This window comes from Uranotaenia lowii, chromosome 2 (genome assembly GCF_029784155.1).
Source record: "Uranotaenia lowii strain MFRU-FL chromosome 2, ASM2978415v1, whole genome shotgun sequence".
Classification (NCBI taxonomy): domain Eukaryota; kingdom Metazoa; phylum Arthropoda; class Insecta; order Diptera; family Culicidae; genus Uranotaenia; species Uranotaenia lowii.
In genome coordinates, this window is record NC_073692.1 from 426,616,611 (window position 1) to 426,643,635 (window position 27,025).

At 35.7% G+C, this 27,025-nt stretch overlaps 1 protein-coding gene across 1 annotated transcript in view; it reads left to right on the forward strand.

The window, feature by feature from the left end:
• The first annotated feature begins 1,773 nt into the window (after positions 1-1,773).
• LOC129742315 (40S ribosomal protein S12) overlaps positions 1,774-27,025 on the forward strand; it is a 244,334-nt gene continuing 219,082 nt past the window's right edge. The window contains exon 1 of the mRNA XM_055734206.1: positions 1,774-1,779. The gene's annotated coding sequence lies outside the window, so the exon portion shown is untranslated. The remainder of the gene's footprint in view (positions 1,780-27,025) is intronic.

Sequence of the window (27,025 nt, forward strand, 5' to 3'; positions counted from 1 at the left end):
TCCGCAATGAAAATGGTACAAGGGGCAAGGAGAGAAAAACTGGCTTCATGATCAACATTAAATACTCCAAATCCGACACAATTTTGAAAGGCTGACCCATCTGTAAAAAAGACGTTTTCCGGTGTAAAAAATGAGATTTTTTCTAAACATAAGTTTCGTAATAGAATTTTGTCACATGTATTGGGCTGTCTAGTTTTTTGATCAATGAGGGATAAGTCAATAGATGAGTGCATGTTAAAGGCTATTGCATTTGATTCATAATAATGTGAAAGCGTTGAATTAGAAGAATTTACAGTTGCATAATCTCTATAAGAATTTAAAAATTTACTATCCGGTTTATACTCGAATAAAATATCCAAACGGTCCATTACTAAAGATTGAGAAATATGACAATTTACTAAATATCTACAACTCAACTCATTAAAACGAAGATATAATGGAGGTACCCCTGCAAGAACTTCAACTGCTAATGTATGAGTTGATGTCATTAGTCCCAAACAAATACGTAAACATCTAAGTTGAATACGTTGTAGCTTTAAAAAATGACATTTTGCTGTTGATTGAAAAACAAAACAACCATATTCCATCACCGATAAAATTGTTGTTTTATATAATTTGATCATGTCGGAAGGGTGTGCACCCCACCATGTACTCGATATTGTTCTGAGAAAATTTATCCGTCTTTGGCATTTTTTGACAAGATATCGAATATGTAATCCCCATGTACATTTTGGGTCGTAAAAAACTCCGAGATATTTAAAACCTTCTGCTCTAATTATTTCAGTTCCATATAGATAAAGTTTTATTTGCGAAGGATTATGTTTACGGGAAAAAACTACCAACTCTGTTTTAGATACCGAAAGTTCTAGACCAATATTTAAAGCCCATGTAACCAGATTATCTAAGGATGTCTGTAAACTTTGTTGAATTTTTTGTGAATCTTTACCCGAGGAAGCAATACATGCATCATCTGCATATTGAACTAATGAACAGTTGGTAGTAATGCATGAGTCTATGTTTGAAATATAAAGATTATAACAAAGGGGACTGAGAGAAGAACCTTGAGTGAGACCGAACATACTGTGTCGAATTATTTTGACTTCATTATTATGAGTAAAATGCAAAATTTTCAACGATAATAAATTGTATAAGAAATTCACCATTAGTTTTGGAATCCCAAACAAAGACAATTTTTTACAAAGAATATCAATTCGAACATTATCATATGCTCCTTTAACGTCAAGGAATACAGCAATTAATTCTTCTTGACGAGCAAAAGCAACTTGTATTTCAGAAGCAAGTAATGCTTGACAATCTCGTGTACTACGATTTTGTCGAAATCCGTATTGGGAAGATGAGAGTATATTATGTTTCTCAGCCCAGCAGTCTAAACGAATATGAATCATTTTCTCGAACATTTTTCGAAGGCAAGGTAGAAGACCAATGGGTCTATATGAATCTGGCTTTGAGGAATTTTTTCCTGGTTTTAAAATGGGAACTATTTTAACTAATCGCCACTCATTCGGAATAGAATTATTATTGAACATCCAATTCAGCGAATCGGTCAACAGTTGCTTTGCATTAGTTGGAAGGTTTTTAATTAGTGCAAATTTAATCCCGTCTATTCCTGGAGCTGTATTGTTGCATGCTGATAATGCTATTTCCATCTCGTCTAAAGTGAAATCGTCGTCAAGGTGTTCATATGTTTGTGAAGCTTCGTCAAATGAAGGGGTATTGGGGGAAACAAAAGTTGGACAAATTATATTGGCAAAATCTTCTATCCAATCTGCATTATACTGTTGATCATTGTTAATATTTGGTTCAAAATTTCGAAGACGGCGGGCTGTGTTCCATAAAACTGACATAGAAGTTTCTCGGTTCAAAGATTCCACAAATTTCTTCCAATATTCTCTTTTCTTAGCCTTGAATGTTCTTTTACTCAACGCTTCCAGTCTTTTGTAATTTAGATAGTCGTTCATACAACCAGAAGATCTGAAAAGTTTAAAGGCTTCTGATCTTTGCGAAACAATTTTTTTACAATCCTCATCCCACCAAATATTTGGTGGTTTATATCTGGTATGATCCCTATACAAAGGCTTTGTTTGAGCTTGATTCGCAGCAACTAAAATTAAATTAGATAGGAAAGAATAAAAATTTGAAACCTGTAAGTTCTCTGTATTTTCAACTGCTTCAGTTATAATCGAGCTATATTTTTTCCAATCAATATTTTTGGATATGTCCATCGGAATCGTTATGAATTTATTAGATCTAGTAGTAAACTGCACAACTATAGGTAAATGATCGCTACCAGCTGGATCAGAAAGTACAGTCCATGAAAAATTGAAAGCAACTGAGGATGAACAGAGTGAAAGGTCAACTCTACTACATCTGGATGGGGGTGCAGAAATGCGTGTAACTTCTCCAGTATTGAGAATAGTTAATCTAAATTCGTCGAGAATATCATAAATTATTCTTGCCCTGGCGTCATCATCGGGCTCACCCCATGCACAACCATGGGCATTAAAATCACCTAAAAGAAGATAAGGACTTGGAACACAATTCATTAAAGTTTGAAATACATCGATCGTTATGCTACATGATGGTGGAATGTACAATGAAACAACAGAAATTTTTTTGATATCAATTGAACAAGCAACAGCCTCAATAGGATTAATATTGGGTAAAGGTATTCTTTGGAATGAGTAAGTGTTCTTTATAGCCAATAAAACACCCCCAGCTCTGGTTTGTCTATTACTGTAAACAACATTAAACGATGGAATATTGATTGTTAATCCTTCAGTAAGAAATGTTTCTGATAGAGCGATGCAATCAGCATTAATCTGATTGATAAAAATACGAAGATTTGTTTGTTTTTGAAGAATACTCCTACAGTTCCATTGAAGAGTCGTAAAATTTTGAACGTTCGTTGAGTTAGCCATCGATGGATACAAAAATTCCAAGGGTGGGCCACAATGAGATCATCTTCTTAATAAAAATGTTAAGAATGGGGGACAAATTAATTAACAGATCTCTCCAAAAAGATTCTAAATTTAAAAAATTAGTTATAATCTCAATAATTTTTTCAACAGACAATTTTTGTGACCTATCAGAATCAGAATTTTGTTCCTGAGTGTGCTCAGGAATAAGCGGAGGGAAATCTGTTTCGTCTTCTTCGTTAAGGTCTTCCAACGAACTAAATGAGTTACTACCCGCGAATTCTTCTAAACCTACCGATTGAACAATCTCAGCATAGGAAAGCTTCGATCTATGTTGCAAGTGAGCTTTTGCAGCTTTAACTCTCTGCTGATAACTTGGACACTCTTTCTTGGATTCGTGAGTTCCTTTACAATGGAAACAAATGTTTTCTACTATCTGGCACTCACTCTCGCTATGAATTTCTCCACATTTACCACAACGTGGTTTATTGGAACACATCATCATAGTATGACCGTACCTATTGCATTTGGAACATAGCATGACCTTCGGAGTATAAAGACGAACCGGAATAAGAACTCCATCAATCTCTAGGAAGTTAGGAAGAATAGTACCAGCGAAAATTATTCTAACTGCATGTGATGAAGGGACATAACTTTTTTTGTTATCTTTAATCTGGACATCGGATAGTTGATGACATTCTAGTACTTTAACGCGGGCAATACGAGGATCTTTAAACTGTCCAAATCCCTTCTCCATTATGTCCTTCAATTCTAGAGCATCTTGATTTATTACACCGTTTATTTCTACCTTCGCACTAGGGACGTAAACTCTGTATAAAGCGGACAACTTTTCGTTAAAAACTACGTTATTGGCATCAGCTCGTCTGGCAAATACCATGCGGACCTTACCATAAGCAACCTTTCTTATTTCCTTAATGGAAGGGAATAACTTATGTACCTCAGCTGAAATCAAAAGAACGTTGATTGGGATGGTCGGGTTCTTCTGCCGAACAAAAACCTCGAATGGTCCCATGACCGATTCTGGATACTGTCGCAAACGATACTCAGCGGGAAGGGATACATTTTTTGTAGGATCTTCTAACACATGGGTATCTGAGTCTTCAGAGGAAACAGAAACCTCACGGTCCTGTTCCTCCATGTCAAGGCCCTCGAGGCCAAGCCTCCTGGATCACACGTGATTTCACTTAACCTTACTTTATTTGGGATAGCAATAAAAAAATCGAATCACTTAATACTTAGCTTGAGTAAGAGGGGTATCACACAATAGATGCACAGAGCTGATAAGCTATACCACACTACTAAAGCACGAAGCGCGAGATAAAAATACGTCCGTATTCCACAACTGATGCGAAGCGAATGATAGCATCATATCAAAACTATAATTTATCTCATGAAAATAATGAAAATAAAGCATTTTCTCTTATAAAATGCGAAGATGCTGTGAAAGACTGGGGAGAAGGTAACAATTTTCGGTTTAGGTTAGGACAACTAGATTATTTTCTTACCATCACCGTAATTTGAGTTTCAAGATTAAACTAAAAAAAAATGAAGTCCTCACACTTTCACGTTCAACTTGCACAAACATATTTTCATTTTTAGTCAAAAAACCGGATGAATCTATTTATTTACGCATTTTCAAACAGGGAAATCCATAAAATTTCAATTGAGAAAACCGGTAAAAAACCGGGAATTTGAAAATGGAAGCTCGCTGGCCACCCTGGTAGCAACTTTAAAAATAAATTTTAATACGCAGTGTTAACTAACTTTGTATTTGATTTCTGCTTTCAATATTAATAACAAAAGTTTTGTACTTATTATTTTTAATTTTTCATCAGTTTTTATCATTCACGTTATTACTCAGTTTTCTAACATTTCTTTGTCAGTGTAGTTGAATGAAGTTATTATTTAAGCTTCAAAAATGAAGTTTTGATAACTGGAGGATTTTACTTTATTAAAGGTTTTATGTCTGGCTTCTATAACTGACACTTTTAAAATAATTATAAATATATTCTTCTTTTTATAAAATTAAATTAAAACATCAAACATTGAATAAATTCTGTTCAAAATTCATTTCTTATTCAGTAATCGGTAATTTACATTTTAAATCGTGATTAAATATTTTTTGTTCAAATTAAAAAATTACAGCGGAATTTCTCACTAAACTTCCAGTTAAAAATGAGGAAAAGAATTCCAAATTTAGATGAATAAAAATTAACAATTATTATCATTTTCCTAACATCTATTCATGCTAAGTTTTGTACAAGATTTGGCATTTATTTTAGAATTCAGATATTTTTTAATCTTAAATTTGCTAAGAAATTCTTTTGAAACTAATTTATTTCTTACTTTCTTGACTTATCGAAAATTTGAAACATTCATTGTAATAAGTTTCCAAAATTTTGTTTATCAGTCATTTTTTTAGTTTTTGTGTTGAACATGAGTGACAAATGGTGTAAGAAAACCCTTTCCTTTTCAATTGTTTATTTTTGGTATTGTTATTAATTTTATCTAAATTTGAATTTTGAAACCCCCCCCGGAAGGGTCCATCGCACGGGCTTGACTGGTCACATTTTTTGTACTTCAAAGTTATTTTTTCGTTCTACATAGTCACTATTTGGTCACTTTTTTCGGTCCTCAAAGTCACTATTTGGTCACTTTTTTTCAAATTTTGGTCACTAAAGTCCCTACTATTTCATTGTCAAACCGCTACCAGCCCTGAGTATGCTGGTAAGGAGGAAGTTTCCAAAAAAGAGGACCGAATCAATTTTTCTTTTTTTATTATTTTAGAATATTGGGAGCTACAATAACTCGGGCAGCAAAGTACTTCCCTGGGATCACTGCCGACTTACCGGAACCTGGAATTTTGCCACTGGGATCGATTGACAAGAGACCACACCTGACGTCCTAAACGGTCCCCCGAAACGCTGCTCGTCGAATAGCTTAAATGTTGGTTGCCCGTTCACCGATATAGCCCAAAAGAAATACGCCGGGTAAAACTTACAACATTACTTTTTCTCCGTTTTTTCCAATGTACTTTTTTCCCTGACAGCTTTCTTTCGTTCTACCTATCCCTGTTGCTGAGATCGGTGGACTTTCCGGCTGGGAATTGTAATCAGCAGTAGCAGGACAAACAATTCGGATCAAAATGCAGTTGTATTCCTGTACATTTACCACCACCACCCGATGGCAGTTTCTTTGGTCGGTTTCGGGCGGAGGCTGAACGTTGAACGGGCCAGAAATAAAATTTTGTTCTGTGTAAATAGTGTGAAAAAACCAATGAAAATTAAATATAATTGGAATAACCTCTAGAACCGACTAGAAAGCAAAAAATAAATATGATGACTTCCAAAACAAACATTTGTTGAATCTACAATATCTATAGTTGATCTCATAAAATCAATCATAGAAATATAATTATATCAATTATATTTACAGTTAAATCAATTATACCAGTATAGTTGAATTTATTATATTTCTTGTTGAAAGCACAACATCAATTTTTGACTATAGTTGAATCTATTATATTTATAGTTGAATGCAAAAAAATCAATCATATCGGTATAATTGAATCTATTATATGCATTGTTGAACACACAAAACCAATCCGATAATCTATTGTATATATAATTGAAAGTTTGATATTTATAGTTAGCCGAGAAATAATCAGAAATATGATTGAATAAAAGTGGATTATTGTTAAAAATACTATACTTTTTTCTCCGTGTTGGAAAGAAATTGCGTCAAGAAATTATAAATGGTTTCCCGCATACCAAAAAACTATATCTTAAATAATCAATACGATACACCTACGGCTCTAGAAATAGTGATTGTTTCGGTGAACGTAGCTATTATTTTAAACTTTACTTCGAAAACGATACGAACGAAATATGAACGTTCATGTGAATATGAACGTATTTCATTAACCGTAAAAATCATCTCGAACGATTACTGCTAACGTCCATACAATTTTGACACTTCTCAAATTTCTGGATGACATCAAGGGATGCCAGGTGATTTTTTCTAAAATCAGAACAGCATGAAGAAAAAATCAGAATTATTCAGGGAACAATAAATTATGCTTGAATTACATAAATAAAGGCAAAATACCACTGTAAACGCCTTTATTTATACATTGAGGCGAGTAGAATCGTAGCTGACTTTAATGTGTAAAACACCATTTAAATATAACTTCAACCGAGCATTATTATCGATTAAATTATTTTATTACAGATTTGTTCGATATTCTGATAATTCTACTATAAATTCGATACTCATTTCGATATTTTTTTGAATATCAGGACTATTCAGTATATTTTCAAAACCACTTTTCAGAACGGTCTTCCGACAGAGGACTGAAACATCTGTCAAATCACTAACAAACGCACCGTACCAAACTTCAGTGTGGTTCCGGGAATTAAACACTTCAACCCAAAACAGCATCAATATAGGGTAATATTTTGATTACCAAGCGCATCTGTTGTTGTCATACTGCAGATTCAGAATCAATTTTAATTTTAAGGATTATACTGAAAACTCTGTATTTTGTGCCAAACTACAATTTATCAATGTTACAAAAGATTCTTTTGATTGACATTCCCGAGCCGCAGAATGATTTTAAGGATTATCAAAAAATTGGCTCTGGTTGAAATTTTTGCAATGAAGACGCCATGTTGCCTCTATACGTGTTTCACTCATTTCATTTTTCTTCTTCCTGCGGGTTTCTTAACTAAAAACTTGAAACGGGAATTTTTGTTTTCTTCATAGCCCCTCCGAATATCAGGACAAATCCCGATTTATCAGGACAACTGGCACCTTTGGTAGCTGCTGTCATGACTGCTGAGAAGAAGAAAAAAAGAAAAAGAAAATAAACAGAAATCTCGTACGAATTTGATGCTGTTATCAAAATTCGTGCGAAACTTCTGTTGATCTCCCGCAATGGACCAGGAAGCCGGCGCACCGTGGGCTGGAATCTGCAACTTAGACAAAGAGATGCATAATATTTCAGGTGAGTAAGTTTTTTGTTTCCGTTTCACTTGTTGCTTGGTAGCACAATTTTTCGTTTTCTAATTTCCAACATGTTTCTAACTGTTTCGTTCTTCATTTTATTTAGTGTCGCCGAATGAAGCATTTTTCTGTGCAGCCCGAGTTCCCCGACCGTGGGGACTACCTCGCTTGTATAACTATGGCTCTGCAGTGTGGATTTCGGAACCAATTGGCCAATGTCTCAGCCCACTTCATACACGCATTGAATAATGGATGAAGCTGAATCAAAGAATTAAAAAGGTTTCTGAATGGATTGAACGTAAGTTAAAATATAAAAATAAAATATATGATGAAATCAAATAACTATGTGAAATCCGAAAACTCAAAAAAAAAATCTCTTTGGCCACAGCTTTTGGTGCGTCCGCCATTACTACGGTTCCTAAACGGTTCAACGATATAATCTAATAGTTTTTTTTAATGGTTACGTTATATGAGACACCATTAAAAAAACAGTAATCTAAGTACAAACGATTCGTACAATAATAATTCCGATTTCCATAACAGTTCGATTAACGCTTTGATAGATCGTTTAAAATATGCCTACATGTGTTCATTCTAGAAACAGTTCAATGCCCTGAAAACGTTATTCATAAGCGTTTTATAAACCATACCCTAACTGTTCCTAGAACAGTGTCTCCATATAAAGGTTTTAACAGTTTTAAACAGTAACATAACTTAACGCCATATTCAACAGACCGTCGTTTTGAAATTCAAGATAAGTGCAATGTTTTTTATGGTTTCAGGTATCATTTTCAAAACGTTTTTTTACACTATCTCAAATCGTTTTATAACTACTACAGGAACGGTTTCTTTACAATATTTTCGTATTCGGGTTATCATTCTCATTTCGCGAGTGCTGATGCGAGCTGTTGGCATGGTATGTTCTGTAAAATTGGTTCAGTTAGTGATTTTTGAAAAGTGATTTGGATGATGGTTAAAATGGAAAAGTGGGTTCTGAATGGCGGATGGAGACGGAGAAGAAAGAAGTGCCGAGATAGGGAAGAGAAGCTAAACACGAATATTTAACATCTAAAGCATATAGAGAGCAGTTGTCTGAAAAAGTTGATGAGAAAATTTGGAACGTGTTGAAAATTTTTTCTCAAAGATGTGAATTAAAATAATGCAAAGGAAAAGTGCTCGATTATACGACATTAGCTGGGGCTAGTGTGGAATGTAGCATGGTGAGCTTTATGAAAGAATGCGCCGAGCTGAATAAGCGTTTCAGGACTCTGGTATACAAACAGCCAGGCGCAGGTGGATTATGATGAATCATAATGATGATATTTATAAAAAAATAAGTTTAATCAGTTGCTAGCTGGCCACGAATGCCGGAATACCTGTGTGGCATAAGCATAGGTTATGCTTTATAGCCACTTGAGTGGGATCTATCGGTTCGTTGGTTGTTATCTTCATTTATGTTGTTTCATGATTCCTTCATTCTCACAGGATGCATTTTATTGCACTAGACGAATGAGGCATGAAATAACATCAACAGTCAACAGATGTTATCAGTATTTATTCTATGTCGACTTGGTTGATTGTTTACCAACGGATGGAAAATTCCCACTGTAGGATTTACACAGTAAGATAGTTTTAAGTTTAAGTAGGTATAAATAAAGTGGAACGAGTGTTCCAAGGATGCATTCGTAGTTAAGACGCAAAAGAAGTGGTATCGATCATTTCATCCGAAAACTTGTACACCTGAGTAAATTTGTTACACTTAACATGTTACAAATTTTCAACTAGTTGAGTAGCCTTTTTCTACAATATATTATGCATGCAGAAAAAATCCAAAATAATCGAGCCGAGTTGCAGTAAACTTTAATTTTCGATACCCTAACCTGCCGAATTGATTCATCAACGTGTCAACATGTACGTCTCGACCCGAACACTTCGACAACGCCAGTTTCTCTGGATCCCCTATCACCGTACTGCATATGGCCGAAATCACCCGTTGGATAAATGTTGTGAACGTTTCAATTCTGTATACCATCTGTTTGATTTTAACATGTGTAAACGTAGTTTTAAAATAGCTATAAGTAGTGTTCCTTAATCTTAAGATACAAAGTCTGTAAGGTTCATTCACCAAAGACAAATCAATAAATAAATAAATAAATATGGGCGCTATTAATCATAGCAGCTTTGCCTACTAGCGACACGTCGCCTACTTACATTGACACATTTAACATTCACTCCATAACAGTTGAGACGAAGCCATGGTGCCGGGTATGGAATTTGAGAGTTATTAAAATCATAATTTTTATGCATATTTTGGTCAAACTGCGGTGAATCCGTGCACACATGCTGGATGCTTAACATACAAAATACATAACATAAAATTGTTTTTTCAAATTAATGGTGTTAAAACTGAACGACAAACTTTCCATAAAGAAAATCGATACAAAATATGTTTTGTTGACATTAAACTGAGGTTGCCAGAATTTTTTCAGAACGTATAGGGGCCGGACAAATCCGAAGTATCAAAATCCGGGCAATTGATTTCAAAATTGACTACCATTAATCCGGGCAATATTCGGGTAATTTTTTTCGAAACCCATAAATTATTCAACAATAATCAAGAAAAAAAATGAAAAAAAAAAAATATTTTCATCAAAATTTATCGAATGTTTTTAAATCGTATTTAAGGTTCCCCAAAAAATCTTTTATGATTTTTTTTATAAAACTTACTAAAAAAAAATTTTACAATACAATTTGTTATTTTTTGTTGATTTGCAAAATAAAGTGAATAAATCCGGGCTAAATGCAGGCTAAATAATCTTGGTATTTTTCAACGAAACCCGGGCAACCGGGCCTCGGATTTTGTAATAAATATCCGGGCAAACCCGGCTAAAACCGGGTAATCTGGCAACCTAACGTTAAACCTTATTTGCCATTCTTGGGCTTGTGGTATAGCTCTGTTGGTGAGCCAGTTGCTTCCTGAGCCGATGTCCTTGAGTTCGAGCCCAAGAGTGAACATCAAACGCAGTTGTTCCAATATCCAATATGTAAGTTTTTCCAATAATTTTAGAAGGATGTACGCTTTAGTGTCAAATAGAATTTAGATCTCTTCAAAGAAACAAGAAGATTCACTAAGATCCTATATGTTAGTGTTAGTTATTTAATTGTCGTAAAAAGCATTATTTACCCTCTAAACTTCTCAATTAACTTGATTCAGGATTATTTTTATAAAAATAATCATAGCGGTTGAAAAATCGCCTGTTTTTCTTTCTATAAAACAATAGGGAAAAGAACAACAAATGGCCCTATTCTAGAATATTGTGATGAATTGATCTCATGTGTTAAAGTAGTTTTTTTTCCCGATACCCCTTATAAACTCAATAATTGTACCTAAATAATAGTAATTTCTCATTAAAATTTATTTTTTGCAAAACTCATGAACTTTTGCAGGTTAAATTGTTTTTTGGAGCTCTTCTTAAAGGAAGGAACTTGTTTCCTCAATTCAGCCTCATAATGATGGTTTCGTAGTAAATTTATCGATAACTATTTGTCATGGCTTAGACATTATAAATCGGCAAAATTTCCAATTCATCTTTACAGCGTGCACAGCAGCAACCATCACTTCTTCCAGCGGCCAATATTCATCGTAGGTTTAAGGTACACCTCGCCAGGACGCGATTGGCAGCATCTTGTGCCGCATTTATCAGCATTAGCACCTCCAATTCGCCCAGACAAGACACTCGATCATAACGAGTCAATAAAAAATGAAACATTTCCCTTTTCATCCTTCCGTCGGTCGATGTGTTCGTCGCCGTTGTCGTTTGTGGTGCCACTGTTAAATTTCAAACATCCTCGTTTTGGCAAACCACCACCATCAATGAATGTGTATCAGCGTTTTATATTCCATTTCCGGTATGGTGACGCAGAGGCAGGAAAGAGAGAAAAATCAACCGAAGAAAATTGAAGGAAAATCAATCGTTCAGTCGCTAGACGTTCCAGTGTAAGCTCGAATGCACTCTATCAAGCACTTTCTTTAATTTATTCGACCTACTTCACGATTCCTGCTGCCCGGGAAGAACCACTTCATCCTTCATCCTTCATCATCAATAAGTATGAAGATTCTGGAGAAGAGCAGTGGAGTAGTAACTCCATACAACGAGTAATGGTGCGTGGCGGAGGGACGCAGGTGCCGAAAGACGGGATTGTTCATAAATTTTAACGACACCATTGCCGATATGATAACTGATCATGGGTGGGTGGGCTGTTCGGGGAAGTGCCGCTTCAATTTTCTTACAAGCTTTCCCCCGAACGATTCGATGGATGAATTGTTTGCACAACGGGCACGATTAGAGTGTTTGATGATTGTAGCTAGACAAAAATGACGGTCGCCAAGTATTTATTTTTGAACCTTAATTTTTATTTAGACTGAATTTTACAACACCTAATTCATATAAATATTTTGATCTAAGAGTGAATCAGTATTTCAAACAAAGAATCAAACTGATTTTAGGAAACTCATTAGAAATTTTACTTTTCTACCATTGTCCAGAGTGGAAGCTTCTTAATGCAAGAAATGACAGATTTTATTTGAAATAAAATGTGGTAAGCTCGATACTTCGCCTCGTAAAAATATTTTCTCAAAAACAATCTGCCAGATTTTTTTCCAACGATGTCGTTGTACGTTAAAATTCTACTCATAAAAATCATCGCGAAAAGAACTCAGTTCATGAGATATTTCATCCAGCATCGTTAAATTTCAAAAGTCTTCCCTTGTGCAGAATAAAATAAAAAGGCAGCTTTCTATATAAATGTACGTTGAGCAACGCGGTGTTGTTAAAGAAAGTTAGAAAAAATCCTTTTTTTCTCAATCCAGAGGCTTCATCTCACCTTTTACCTTCTAAGTAAAGTCTGCTTCATTTAATATTGGAACACAAACAATTGCGTGTAGTTCAGTCATTTATTAACGAATTTATAATTTGTTTTTCATACAAATGTAGCATTTTCTTTACTCTTTCATAAAAAAAAACTAAAAAAATTATTCATTGCTGTTTCGAAGAAATTCTCGTACTTTTCCCGTAATACGGCAAATTAGGCGGCGCACACCCTTTTCGTCCACCGTTTTGGCGATTTGATTCCACCAGTTCTTCATTTGAGTCATGTTCCTAACAAGTTTTCCCTTTGCCTTAAGCCTCCGCTTCGTGATTGCCCAGTATTTCTCTATCGGCCGGAACTGGGGGCAGTTTGGGGGGTTGAGGTCCTTCGGTATTACGCTGACCCCGTTCGTTGCGTACCATTCCATAACCGTTTTGCTGTAATGGCAGTTTGCGAGGTCCGGCCAAAACATTACTTTACGGTCGTGGGCACGAATAAACGGCAGAATCCGTTTCTGTAGGCACTCTTTTTTGTAGACTTCTGATGTCATTGTCTTGTCAGTGAGAAAGACTTTGGTTTTCTGTCCACAACTGCATATCCCCTGCCAAATCATGTACTTGCGGGCGAATTTATCCGCAAACACGAACTTAAATTTTGCAGGTACATCCCCCCGAGCCGTCGCCAAATAAAATTTTTGACCTGGGATTTGCCCAAAGTCCGCCTTCACGTAGGTCTCATCGTCCATCAGAATACATCCGTCGAACTTGGTCAGCACTTGGTCGTACAGCTTTCGAGCACGGATTCTGGCCACATTGTTTTGCTTCAGCGTCCGATTTGGCTGTTTGCTGGCTCGGAATGACCTTATTCCTTCCCGGAGACGAATTCGTCGCACCGTACTGTGAGCGGCCTGGAACTTATTGGCCAAATCGCGGTCTGAAAGATTGGGATTCCTCTTGACGGCCTTGATGACTTTCCCACGCAGTTTCCGGTCGACAGTTCCACTCTGACGCTTCGAATGCGTCGTCAATGTTTCCTTGTACTGCTTGATAACACGCCATACGGTATTTCTGGGCATTTTGAGCTGTTTAGCTAGCTTCGATGCCGACAACAATGGATTTTCAAGAAAACTGTGCACAATTTGATCTCTCCGTTCGGCTTCCATGGCGGTTGTTTACAAAATGCTATCGTTTGGTGTTATGACATAAATACATGGTGAAAGGTAATGAATTTCCCGACACGTGGGTGAAAAAAGTTTCCAAATCCGTCCACTAGGAGCGCCACAATGAGCAAAAGAATTTGTTCCAATATTAAATGAAGCAGACTTTATTGACAACTGGATTTACAATTTTGAATTTGTGTGAAATATTTAAAAAATGTGTATTCTAGTAAATGTATGTAAATATTTAAAAAATGTACAAGCTCTCGAAGCGAACTTGCTTTTTCTCATTAAAGCATCAAATGATTGATGCCTGCCGATGATTCTTGAGTCGATAAATCGAAAAACAAGGCAAAAACAGACTGAAAACCCCGATGTAACTTTAAAAATTAATCTTGCAGCAAACTTTTGCTCTGGCGTCGTCGTCGATCAATTAGGTCCTGTATCTGAAGGAGAAAACAACAACGCCGAACCGGGGAAAGTTGTGAATAAAAACTCCTCAACAATCAAACTGTAATTAATGATCGCTTACATTAGCTTCTCGCTGCTTTTGTGCAGTTATCGTTTGAGGAAAAAAATCTGCAATCGAACCATGTTGAAAAGGAAAGTGGGAACGCTCCACCAAGTCAAACTCAGCTTCTTTCGAAACAGGAACCACGAGATGGTTCTTTTGGTGTGATACTGCCTCGTTCAACTTTATCAGTGTTTTGTGTGCGAGGTTAAATAAAACTGGGGCAGCTTTATTCTACGAGTCGATTTTTTTTTCTTGCTTTTTGCTCCTGTAAGCTCACTCAGCATTGTTGGCAGTAATTTGCATTTTTCGAACTTATTTCCGGTGGCGCTTTTATCCTTTCTTCTCCGTATTTTCAACTGTGCTCACATATATCCTTAGTCATATGCTAAAAACACCTTCCAAGTGTCATTTGCATGAAGATTCTTGCGAGGACGAGGGCGTTTCTGGTGTTCCGCCACCATTCATTGTGTATGTATGCAAAGCGCTAAGCGCGCGCGACTCGCTCGGCATATTATGTGAGATTTTTCCCATTTACCGGTACACTTAATCTTTGACTTTGATGATTTTTTTTTCCAATAGCCATCATCCTAGAGGAGGGGTGATAAAAAAAGGGAGTGGGTAAGATGGAAGCTAAAGACAAAAGAAACAAACGGAATCATCCTCTCTGGAGCCACCATTTCGCTTCCTATACATAGAAAGTGTTATTTGTTGTTCGTGCATAATGGGGCAGATCAATTTCCGAATCCCGAATGGAAATGAGCAATTTATTTTGTTTTTTCACGCCTATATGTATGCTATCTGTGTGTAAACTTTCTTTTTTGTTTTGTTTTGTGACAATGAAAAACAAACGCGTTAGATCTCATTCGAAATTGGAGAGGTTTGTGCAGTATGGTTTTTTTTATTTAGACAATAGGAAAAAAATAATTTAAATTAATTAAAAATCTTATTGAACACACTCTAAACACTTCACAGTTTGATGTTTATCCACACGCCTCAACTAGTTTTCCACCGAGGGCTGGCCGGCGTGGAAATGGTTATGAATCCATTTCCCACGAGAAGGGAAAACCATGAGTGAAACTTTATCGTTTCATATTGAGAATCCTTCAAACATTGCGGTAAGCGTTTAGAGTGTAGCGACTGTGCTTTTATATAACGATAAGTTCTTTTAAACGGTCGGAAAGGAGGCTCCTGGATGGGGAAGGAAGTGGTTAGGCTACCAAAGAGCGGAAATAGAGGCGGCTTTCGAGAGCTTTTCCGCGTTTTCATTCATCATGTGGAAACCATCATCGGCGGAGCATACACAACACACACACCCACACCCACACCCACAAACAACCAACCGGAAGTACTCCGACGAAGAGGCCAAAGTATCATATCAGCGAAGCATGCGAAACCGTGCTTATTCCGGGGAATATGAGCGCGCAAGCAAACGCGGGAAATCACACGAGTGATATTTATGAAACCACATAAAATAGTTTTATGTGTACATAAACAGGGGGAGATAATCGATTGTTGAATACCACACACCTTGGTTTCAATGGGGGTTTGATAACTTTTTCGATGATTGAAGCATCGTTAATAACCCGAGGGGGCTGCTGCGGATTTAGGATTTTCCTGGAAATGAAAAAACTGGATTGCGGAAACCTAGTAGCGGATTGAGGCTTATGAATCATTATACTACACATTCAACGAAACAAGATTTTACGAGGATTTCTATCTCTTTTTTAGAACGAAAACCAAAATAGTAAAAAAATAAAATCAGCACATGAGTAAGGGCCGCGTGAATGTATAGTTTCACAAGAATGGAGAAATGTCTCAGAAAAAAATTGTTTGTAAAAAAAATCAAAATATCTTTCTTTTTGATGTTTGATCTGAAAATAAAGACGGAATACATAATCAGTTAAGATACCGGTTGATCTAGTCCAAATTGGCGAGACTTTCGTTTGAAGCCTGCCATCAGATTTTGTACAGTCATCTTAAATATCCACTTCCTTCGACGCAGAATAATTTTTGACGTTTTGTATTGAAAAGAAAAAGTATAGAGGTTCTCAAAAGCTAAGCTTCTTAACTAAACTAAACTTCTCTATGGAGGACATGAGGTGGAATGAATAAGAAAATAGCAATTGATTCGATAGCTTTTACTTAGCTCGAACTTTAAAATGGCAAAATTTTAAAGCATTTGCTCAACAAGATATAAAAAAGCAGAGTAGAACATTAACTTTCAACCAGCTCCATATTAAGAATATGCATACCATTCAAAGTATTTTACTCTCACGAAACTGCTCGAAAATAGCAAAAGCAATTACTAGAGCTTTATTCATATCAGCCAATGGCCAATGTCACAGTTTATTCTTGACGTAATTTCCGTGATGCCAGAACATTATTTTTTATTATTGACTTCATTTTCAAGAATAATAAGCTCATACAAGCAATCCGAACATTTTATATATGGGTCATTCCATGTCAAGTGTGCACAGAAAAAAAAAATCTTATCGAAGATTTATCAAACTTGGGCGAAAGATTTTCTGAGGCCTACAAAACAAATTCTCAATTTTTGAGAATGATCCGCCCACCCCTCGTTTCAGGACCCTCCCTTCTTTTTTCCAAGATTTTGAAAAATTCATCATTTTCTAAATACAATATCTCCGGACTGGAAAATCATACCAAAATGACAAAATATGCGTTGTGTAGATTTTATTAAAATATATCAACTGATGTTATTCATTTTTTGAAATAGTGACGTTTTAAACGTCAAAACATAGCTCTAAAAATAAAACGTTATTTTTCGCAAGGAAAGTATATTTTTTTTCTTAAATTTTATGATTTCATTGTTTTTTTGAGAGAGTTTTACGTAAGAACCAACCAAAATCCCAATATAATATTTCCTGTTTTTGAGATATAAAAGATTTATGCTGAAATGTCTAACAATTATACACCCGCAGCATTCAGTGGTTTCACTAGAGTGCATTAATCGTCGAAATTTTTAGTCACATCTTCCATGCTTGAACAGATTTTCTGTTTTCATGATTTGTTTTATAACCAAAGAAAATTAGAAATAACATTTTGAATGAAAGAAAAATAATATTTTCGATTTATGAAATGTTTTATTGGAAATATAACTATTTTGTTCTATTTTTTTTCGTTCCAACACTGTAAGTTAAATCATCTTTAGATTGTCTTTTCTTTTTGCATATGTACATTGAATATTTTGAATTCCGTGGAGCTTGAAAATATTTTCATTCCAATTTTTTCAGCATCCAAATGGATTGCATCAAACCTTCCGATCAATATTATTTTGATTTGAAAGCATATATCTACACAACGCATATTTTGTCATTTCGGTTTGATTTTCCAGTCCGGGGATATTGTATTTTAAAAATGATGAAGTTTCCAAAATCTTGAAAAAAAGAAGGGAGGGTCCTGGAACGAGGGGTGGGCGGATCATTCTCAAAAATTGAGGATTTGTTTTGTAGGCCTCAGAAAGTCTTTCGGCCAAGTTTGACGAATTTTCGATAAGATTTTTTTTTTCGCTGTGCACACTTGACATGGAATGACCCATATATCATATTTTCTAACCCATATCAACCACAATCTTTGAAAATGATGGCCTAAGACTTATACAAAATCAATTTCTCAGGAACAAGAGCTCATGCTCTCATGAACTCAACGTGAATTTTAATTTGTTAATCAACTTGATGGCCTTATTGGTGATTAAAATGTTCTTTTAATAAGGACGTATCCAGAATTTTAGAATAAAGCGTAGCCGATTGGGAAATGGGACACATTCTAATTTAGCTCAGTTCCAAGTTATCGGACAAAAAAAATTATGACAACGTTGTAAAAGTACACCCAGTCTATTTTTTCCAACATTCAAAACTAATACATTTCCAAAACAGATACGATGCAAGTAAAGAAAAAAAAATTGTGCACAGTTTTATTCAAAATCCGTCATCATCAAATCAAGAGCTGATAAAACCTTTGTTTGTACTAAAAATTGCTATGCGCGAGTGTTTCAAAAGTATGTAAAAACTGTAATTTTTGTTTGTTCATAAAGTCAAACCAAGCGTTGGAGTGAAGTAAGTGATTAGCAACTAGGTTTTAGGGTAATCAGAGAAGTCAAGGCAATACATACCAACATTTTGGATTATGAATAAACATAAAAACTAAGTGTAGATCGCTGAAATGCCCTGCAAATTTGTCTCCGAGAGAAAAAAAAAGCAGATGTACTTTAACTGATATACACCACTTTAAGAGAAAACGGGAGACACAATTAGCGCTATCAGGCGACAAAAATTGAAGTACAACACTGTGTTTTTTTTTCGGAGCTTTAATCAGAGATGCCAGGTATCCTGATTTTGTAAAAATTGTCCTGATTTTCGAGGACCGTTTAAAAAAAACATTCAAATTGTCCTGATTTGTGAAATATTTTCTTTAAAATGTCCTGAATTGTTCTGATTTAAAAAAAATCCCAACGAAGATCGAATTTGTAGTTAAGTTATGAGAACATAGAAAAAATCTGCAATAATATAGTTGAACCCATTTAACCGATGATAATCTTCTGTCCAGATGATATTTAAATGGTGTTTTTTCTATATAAACGGCAGTCCAGGCAAGGAGATGCTCATTTTTGTGCATATATTAAGGCGTCTATTCGTGACACGAATAGCCTCATAGATAGGTGTAAAGAGTGTAAAAAAAATATTAAGGCGTCTACATCACCTGTTGATGTTTTGTTGATGCAATCTAGTGTTGTCCTGAAAAATAACCACCCTCCTCTGTTGGACAATCGCAAAAAGTGTTGTTCAGGGATGCCGTCCGAATAAATTCTCATCACTTTTTTCTTCAGTTTACGAACAACGATTAAAAAAAATATATGAGAAATCTGAATTAATTTTAAATTTTCATTAGTCAACACCAAAATCTTTACGGGTAATCGATGGATTTATGTTTGAGTAAATTTAGCGTAAGCCAAAATCGCTTTTATTTAACTTTATTGTACAAGAATAGTGGAAGGAATCCTGTTGATTTATGCTTCATTTAGCTTTGTTAGTCTTTATCCAATCCTAAATTTGCACCAGCCTTTCAAGTTATTCAAAAGACTTATGTCTGAAGTTTCTCAGAACCACACAAGTAACATTAAAAAGAAATTTTGCCATTGTTTTTCCATGTTGGATATAAGCAGTGTATAATTTTCTTTTGTGTATGATAGAAATTTTATAAATTAGCTAACAAACCTCATATTTTGATGATGTATAACCGATTTATTTTGAAATTTTCAGAGTCAAACAAGAAAAACATAGCACAAAATAAAAATAACATCATATTTCAATCTAAAATCGTCAAAAAAAAAAAAGATTAATAGCTTATTTGAAAGCCGAATATTGTTTGTTACGTTAAAATGCAGAAGTGCATATTTGTGTAGAATTAAAATTTCTTATATATTAGTAAATTGTGTTTCATAATTTTGTTTTGTACCTCCAACCAACGCATATCATTTATATTTAATAATTAAATTTAATAATAATTTAATAATAATAAATCTAATAATGAATAGAAAAAGTGTATATGGTTAGCAAATTTGCATTCAAATATTTCAAGAGAACTATAAGATCATCTTCAATTTGCCTAACAATATGCAAAGGACGGTTTTCTTGATAATCGAGTGCAGTATTATCTGCAAAAAGCCTTGGGACAAAATGTAGCGGAAGTTTTTGAACATCGTCCACATAAAGTAAGTAAGAACAGCAAATGATCGATATTACTCCCTTGAGGCTAGGTCAGGCAAATAGAAATTCACTGCAGCATTTATGCAGCATTTTTTTACTTTTCGACAGAAAAATGAGACTTTTTGAAAAGATTTGTAATCGTTTATGATAAAAATTCGTGCCGAAACCAAACAAAACCAACAAAGCTATTGTTTCATAGAAGAGGCATGCTCAGACTGGTGAAACTTGTGAACTTATCCAATGCAAAACTCTGTCAAAGACTTAAAAAAAAGTTTAAAGTATGATCATTCTAATGAAACAAAATTTGTAACGTGCTCACTGGTCAGTGGTCAGTGATTTGATCAGATCAATTTGACATTTGAGCAGAGATGCCAGGTGTTGAGGACACAAAATCTGGGCATTTTTTAAAAAAAGAAGGTTTTTGATTTAGTGGTGTTGGTGTGGTTTTGTATTCGGGTTATTTTCAGTTGAGAACTATATAACAAAAACTGTTTCTTACCACGTACCATGCCAATCAAACTTAAAAAAAAGGTTCAAACGAATGATTCGAGAAATGTCAATGCATACAAGCGTGATGATTTCCGATACATGAATATTGATTTCATCACTCAATTTTGAAAGACTGTAAATCTGGGCACTCTGAGCAAAAATCTGGGCAAAATCTGTGTCTGACAAATATCTGGACGAAGGGTCAAAAGTCTGTGTTTTACAGACAAATCTGGGCACATGGCAACTCAGCATTTGAGCGCTATTTTAGTTTTTTTTTTTTTTTAAATTCTGTTTTCCACCCCTGGCCTTGAGGGACTCCAGTGTCCAGTGTTTCCTAACATCGATAAATTTTCTGAAAACATATTTTCATCGTTTTATTTATTCAAGGTTCTTAAATTTTCATTAAAAATTACTATAACTGGCATCCCAGATTAAATTGTGTCTGGAATACACGCTATAACGAGTTACACGAGTTTCTCGAATAAGTGCTTCCATTTTGTCCGCTAGATTTCGTGATACCAGGAATGACTCTTGCATCAACAAGGAACTTTACGGAACTGGACGGTATTTCCAGCATGGAAATGATGGAGGAATTTGGAGCTATCGAACCTGGATTAATCCTGCCTTTTAGGTTCCCGATCCCTGAATTGGACGATTTACCTCCCGGAATGCTGATAGCACAAAGCTAAGTACTTTTTTTTATGTTTAGTCTTTTAAAGCGTTTTCGTATATTTTCCACTGGCACGGAAGCACTAACAAACTTCATAAACAAACAAAATTGCCGCCCGAGACGATTATATGCGCCGTTCAGGGTGAAGATTTTGTTGTTTATGAGGAAAAAGTGTGCTCCCGTGCCAGTGGAAAGTAAACGAAAACGTTATACGGTCAGAATTTGAAAAGTCACAGTTCACAGTATAACAATTTTAGCGTTTTAGTGGAAATGGAAAATTTTGACTTTCATTTTCATCAAGTTAATCGATTTGAGTTAATTGTATAGTGTAGTTTCTGATTTACGGCTTTAGGTATCGTTATCATAGTAGGTCAGTTACATACATCATTGTAAAACTAGAGAACCTTTTTTTTTATCTTTCACAAAATTGGCTTTAAATAAACTACACAATTAATCGAAGTTGATGTGCATTTCAGAAAGTTATATGTCTGCAGTTGTAGTTTTCATTGGAATTCCAATTTTGGTGGGATCATTTATCCTGGATTCCATAACTTTGAAATTTTTCGAAACCCTGAACTGATAATAAACTATTTTAGAAACATAATACTAATTTTATTATAATTTTTTTTTTATTAGAGACATTTACCATTTTTATGGCATTCGTGTTTGTATTAAAATCAGTTTTGACAAAATTTTGAATTAATTATCTTAAACATATTTTTTTATTTGAATTTATTTTAAACGGAGAAACATAGTTTATACATGATGTTAAAATTTAATATGGTCATGGGTAAAGAAAATAAATACAACATTGTTTAACTCACAGATTTTTTTACACATATATGATTTTTATCAATTTGATGCTTCAATATTGTAAGTTCATGGTTTTAGAACATGATGCATTTTCAAACTTTCGAGTGTCGTTAAGAAAGAACAGGAGCGTAGTTGTTTTTCACATCATTACACTAGTCAAAAGTGTATCCTGCTAATATCCTTTTCTCCCAAACCTCCCACCTAAAATTGTTTTGCTAGGATGCAGAGGTAACCTCGGTCCTAAAGCACAAAATTTATCTTTCATCCCTTTCTACCTTTTCCAATCTATCCATTGACTACTAGGACGTGGCCGGCGCCGTTATTGATGTTCAAAGAGAGAGCATCTGTTTTGTGCATTGAGGATGAGCTGCTAATCCCAAGCACCATTCTTTTGACCTTTGAACAAAACTGATGGCCTCGGTCAATCACGGAGTAGCAACCATTGGCGATGTGGAATTCGTACTACTGAGCCACGCCTGCGACAATGGAGTTCGAAATGCTTTTAAAGGTAATGTGGAAGCAATAATGGAATCACTTAATGATTGATAAATAAACCTTACTATTGTATGTATTCATGATGAAGTACTTCGGGCTCCATAGTTCAAGGTGGATGTGAGTAGTCAATCCAAAAAAAAAAAAAAAAAAAAAAAAAAAAAAAAAAAAAAAAAAAAAAAAAAAAAAAAAAAAGTGCTTCCATTTTGTCCGCTAGAGGATGCTGTAGGGCTTTAGAGAAAACGACTGTGGTAAACATTGGTTAAGTAAATTTGCCAAAAGTGTTGCTGGATGTTAACAATATGTTGCTAGATGAGGATGCTGGATGAGGACATTAACAACAGTATTGTTTATATGTTTTTTTTTATTTCGAATGATTACAGTGGTTACACGCAAAGTCAATCATTTCAATGAAAGTGCGCACCCAAAAAAAACTACCTGATTAATGTCTGATTGTGGAAACAGTCTAATAATTACGCACAACTATCAGACCGTAATCAATCTGGTGTGGAAGCTAATGTCCTCAGAATGAAAGAAACAAAAAGCTTCTTGCGTAAACATGCCCGTACGTAACTACACATTTACTATTTCATTCAAGCATAGTACAAACCGCGAGAAGCGCGTGACTCCATTCGTTGTGTCGTTGGCGTGTTTTTCCAGTGATTGAGACAAAAGCACGTTTTACCTACCCCTTCAGTAGTAAGTAAATAATGTAAACCAAATGTTAACTGAAGTAATCAGAGTCGGAGCAGTTTCGCTTGTTCTGATTGATGATGTTTATCGATTTTCGTCCTACGGTTTGAGGTTGGTTTGGGAGTTTGGGGAACGGAGGTCACAAATTAATGAAAGGCCATCATTCAAATCGTTTGAAAGAGAGAAAGGGGAAAAAATGTCCCAAGCCAATATCAATTGGTAACGTGAATGGAGTAGTTATCTTGACTAGATCAATTGTGGGTCGGTAGTCCGATATTTCCAGATGAATATCCGATGCTCTGCATCCCGAGTGAGCTCACTAATCGGTGAAAGGATTGACCGGATGGCCAACTTCTAATAGGTAGCCATTGCTGCTAGAATGCACATCCAAAATGTAATGATGGCAGCAAGACCCGGGAAAGCAAGACCGCTTCCGGGTGGCTTTATTCAGCTGCAATCCGATTGGATATTTCAATTACCATCCTTCGATTGTTGGTCTCCGATTGAATGCGGTGATCCCGACACATCTGCTGCGGTTTAGCTGGGGCAAATCTATTCAGGTGAATGTATTTCCAAGTGAAGATAACCCTGCGGGATTTGCTTGTAGAGAGTCGACCTGCTTCGGGCATCGAGGCCAATGCATGAGAGTTCCCATGACCTTTCGTTTCTGGGATACCGGATTTTCCAACCCGGAGTAGAGCTGGTTGATCTCGAAGCACAAAACACTGTTGGGTTAATTGCTAATAAGATTCACTATCAATATGTGATGTAACATGAGCTCAGAAATCTGTAAACATCCACATCTTCTTTTTTTCTTGCTTTGTTCAGGACAAATAAAGCAGAATTAATTTATTCTATTATGATAATAAATTCATCGATATAAAGCTTGACTTAAACGATGCCTTCGAAGTGAAGAACCGGATCAATCGATGCTAGAACCATTGAGATGTATTCTTATGTTTATTTTTGAAACAGAAGCCTCTTGTATCCCGATGCTCCCAGCAGCTTTGCGTCAATATCCATTATTTTAAATGTCTATCGGAAAAACTTGCAACACAATGAAAAAATACAATTGAAATCAATTCTCCAGTACTCTCAGCCTGCAAATCTCAACCTATCAAATTCTCCAAACAATCTCGGCACCAAGAGGAAAAAAAATCTCGGTAATAACCTTCCGGATTTAGAGCTTCTCAATTAGCTTTGACGAGACCGGGGGAATCATCAGAAGGAATAAAAATCAAGGTTTCATCTTCTTTCCTTAGACACTCCACTGCTGCCAGCTGGTGGCTCCATAGAGCTGATCGTGGTGAAGAAGCATTCGTCGAGAATAACAGAAAAAAGCGAGGGGGAGCTAAAGAGTATTTATCAGTTTCATTCATCCAAACCAACGACGACCGACGCCAATAATGCCTCGCGGGTGTGGGTATAGGGTATAGGCATATATTGGAAACAAATAATCCACTATTACTTGCTGGCTTTTTTTTTTATTCTTATAATATATTTATTAAGGCAATTTACTTTATAAAAGTATGTTTGTGCCGTGGGTCTGTTTTGATCTTAGAATTAAGAGGTGGTTGGAAGGGATTTTTGGATGATGTGGAGGGGTTTGGGGAAGAAACGCGATCTATTTCACTGGTCGATTTCCGAGCCTCGGAATTTGTAAGTGAATCGTTTTTTTGTTGTTGTTTATCTTCAGCCTCGTCACCTGAGGCGATTGGCGAAGCATGAGGGGTTATTCTTTTGCGGGGAGGCGACACGGTTAAGTGCTGCACAATAGTAGCTGGTGTGATGTTCTCCGTCGAGTGATGAATCCGTTTTTGGGTTTGTTGTTGCTGTTGTTGTTCTTTCTGTTGGTTCGGTTCGGTCGGTGCGGTGTATTTTTTCGGCTGCTGCTTTTTCTTTTGTTGGTTGAAGACATCGTTATGGTGTTTAACAACTTCTGCGTAGCTTTTGGTGCTCGGCGATTCGACGATTCTACGGGCGGCGTCCAGTGTAATATTCTGTTCGGTTTTTACTTTTAACACAGCAGTTTCATAGACATACACGGGGCAGTTTCGATCGAGCGGCGAGTGATTCCCTTTACAGTTTGCACAAAACTTGGATTTTGCGGTGCAAGTTTCGCTGCTGTGGGTGTCAGAGCAAACTATGCATGATTTATCATTAACACATTTACTTTTCGGGTGTCCGTATTTTAAACATAGTCTGCAAATGAGCGGCTGGGGGTAATAATGTCGTGTTCGCAAGCGTATGAAACCGAAATTAATAAATTCCGGAACAACTGTTGAGTTTATGGTAAGAACCAACGTCGGAGTTTCAACAAGTCCAGTCGCTGTTTTCTTTTTGATCCGTCGCACTTCTATTATTTTTTGCGAGGATAGCTCTTTTAGAAGCTCTTCCTCTGACATTCCTTCGACCTCGGTGCATCGAACTACGAATTTTCGGCTATTTAGCTCAGGATGACGACCAACTTCGATCGGCGTGCCATCAATGAGCGTAGTTAGAGTGAAAATTTTTCGGGCTTGTTCTTTGCTACGAATTTTCAGAACGTACCAATTCTTATTCTTCACGAAATATCCACTATCAATTTGGCCCGCATGCTCTTCGATCGATCTACCGATGACGAACGGATTTTTCGGCAGTTCGAAACCTTTTCGCGCTTTCAAGAACAGGAAGTACAATCGGCCATGTACATCCTGAGGATCCATCCATTCTGGCATGGTCCTATCCGGATGACTTCCGGGAGAAGGACTCATCCCACCGAAAACACACTTGTTGAACTTTTTTTCATTAGTAGCGAAACAATAGCCTTTTAATGTGGTTGGAACGCGTGGAAGTACGTCCGATTCCACTGAAGGTTGAAGACAAACTCACTTGCTGGCTTCTTCTTACTTATTTATTCCTTCCAAGGATCTTGATTTAAAGAAGTTTCTAGTCTAGAGAAAATTCGATTTGGACTTGGCCTTGGAAATGGAAAACTTACCCAATCATAATAATTCATAATTATGCGTTTTTGCATAACAAGCATGAAATTTTGGGTAACCTCAAATATTTTTTTTAATTTGAAATGTCCCGCTGTTCCGATTTTTCTCAAAATGTCCCGTTTTTTTCTAAGTTAACTATTACAAAGTTTCGCTGATTTACATAAGAAGAAATAAGCTTTAATTTAAATTCAATTTCTATCCAAAATCAATTAAATGTGTTGTTTTTTTTGGCCATTTTTCTCAAAAAAAGAAGCTTTTTTTTAAAGTTTATACAACTCGAGATAAGACAACTCGAGTTAATTTTAGCATTCCATAAAGATTCTGGTTCAGTTAAACGTTCTTTGAATTCTTCAACCGATGCAAGTGACCTTTGACTGAAGAAATGCTTCAGAAGATTAAAGTTTCTAATTTTTCGTCGGAATCCTGAAAGTATCCCATGAAACTTAACACTACATTTTAGATTTTATCGAATTTTAGCTTGAAGAAAGAGTTATATTGTGGAAAGGAAAAAACAGGACAATTGAAAAAAATAAAAATAAATCAACCATTCAATAAAGATATGTTTGAAAAGATGAAAGTTGTTTTTTTTTATGTATAAAGCAATGAAGTAATGTTAAAAATTATTCAGAAAAATCGTTTCTTTTCTTTACAATTGCTTCCA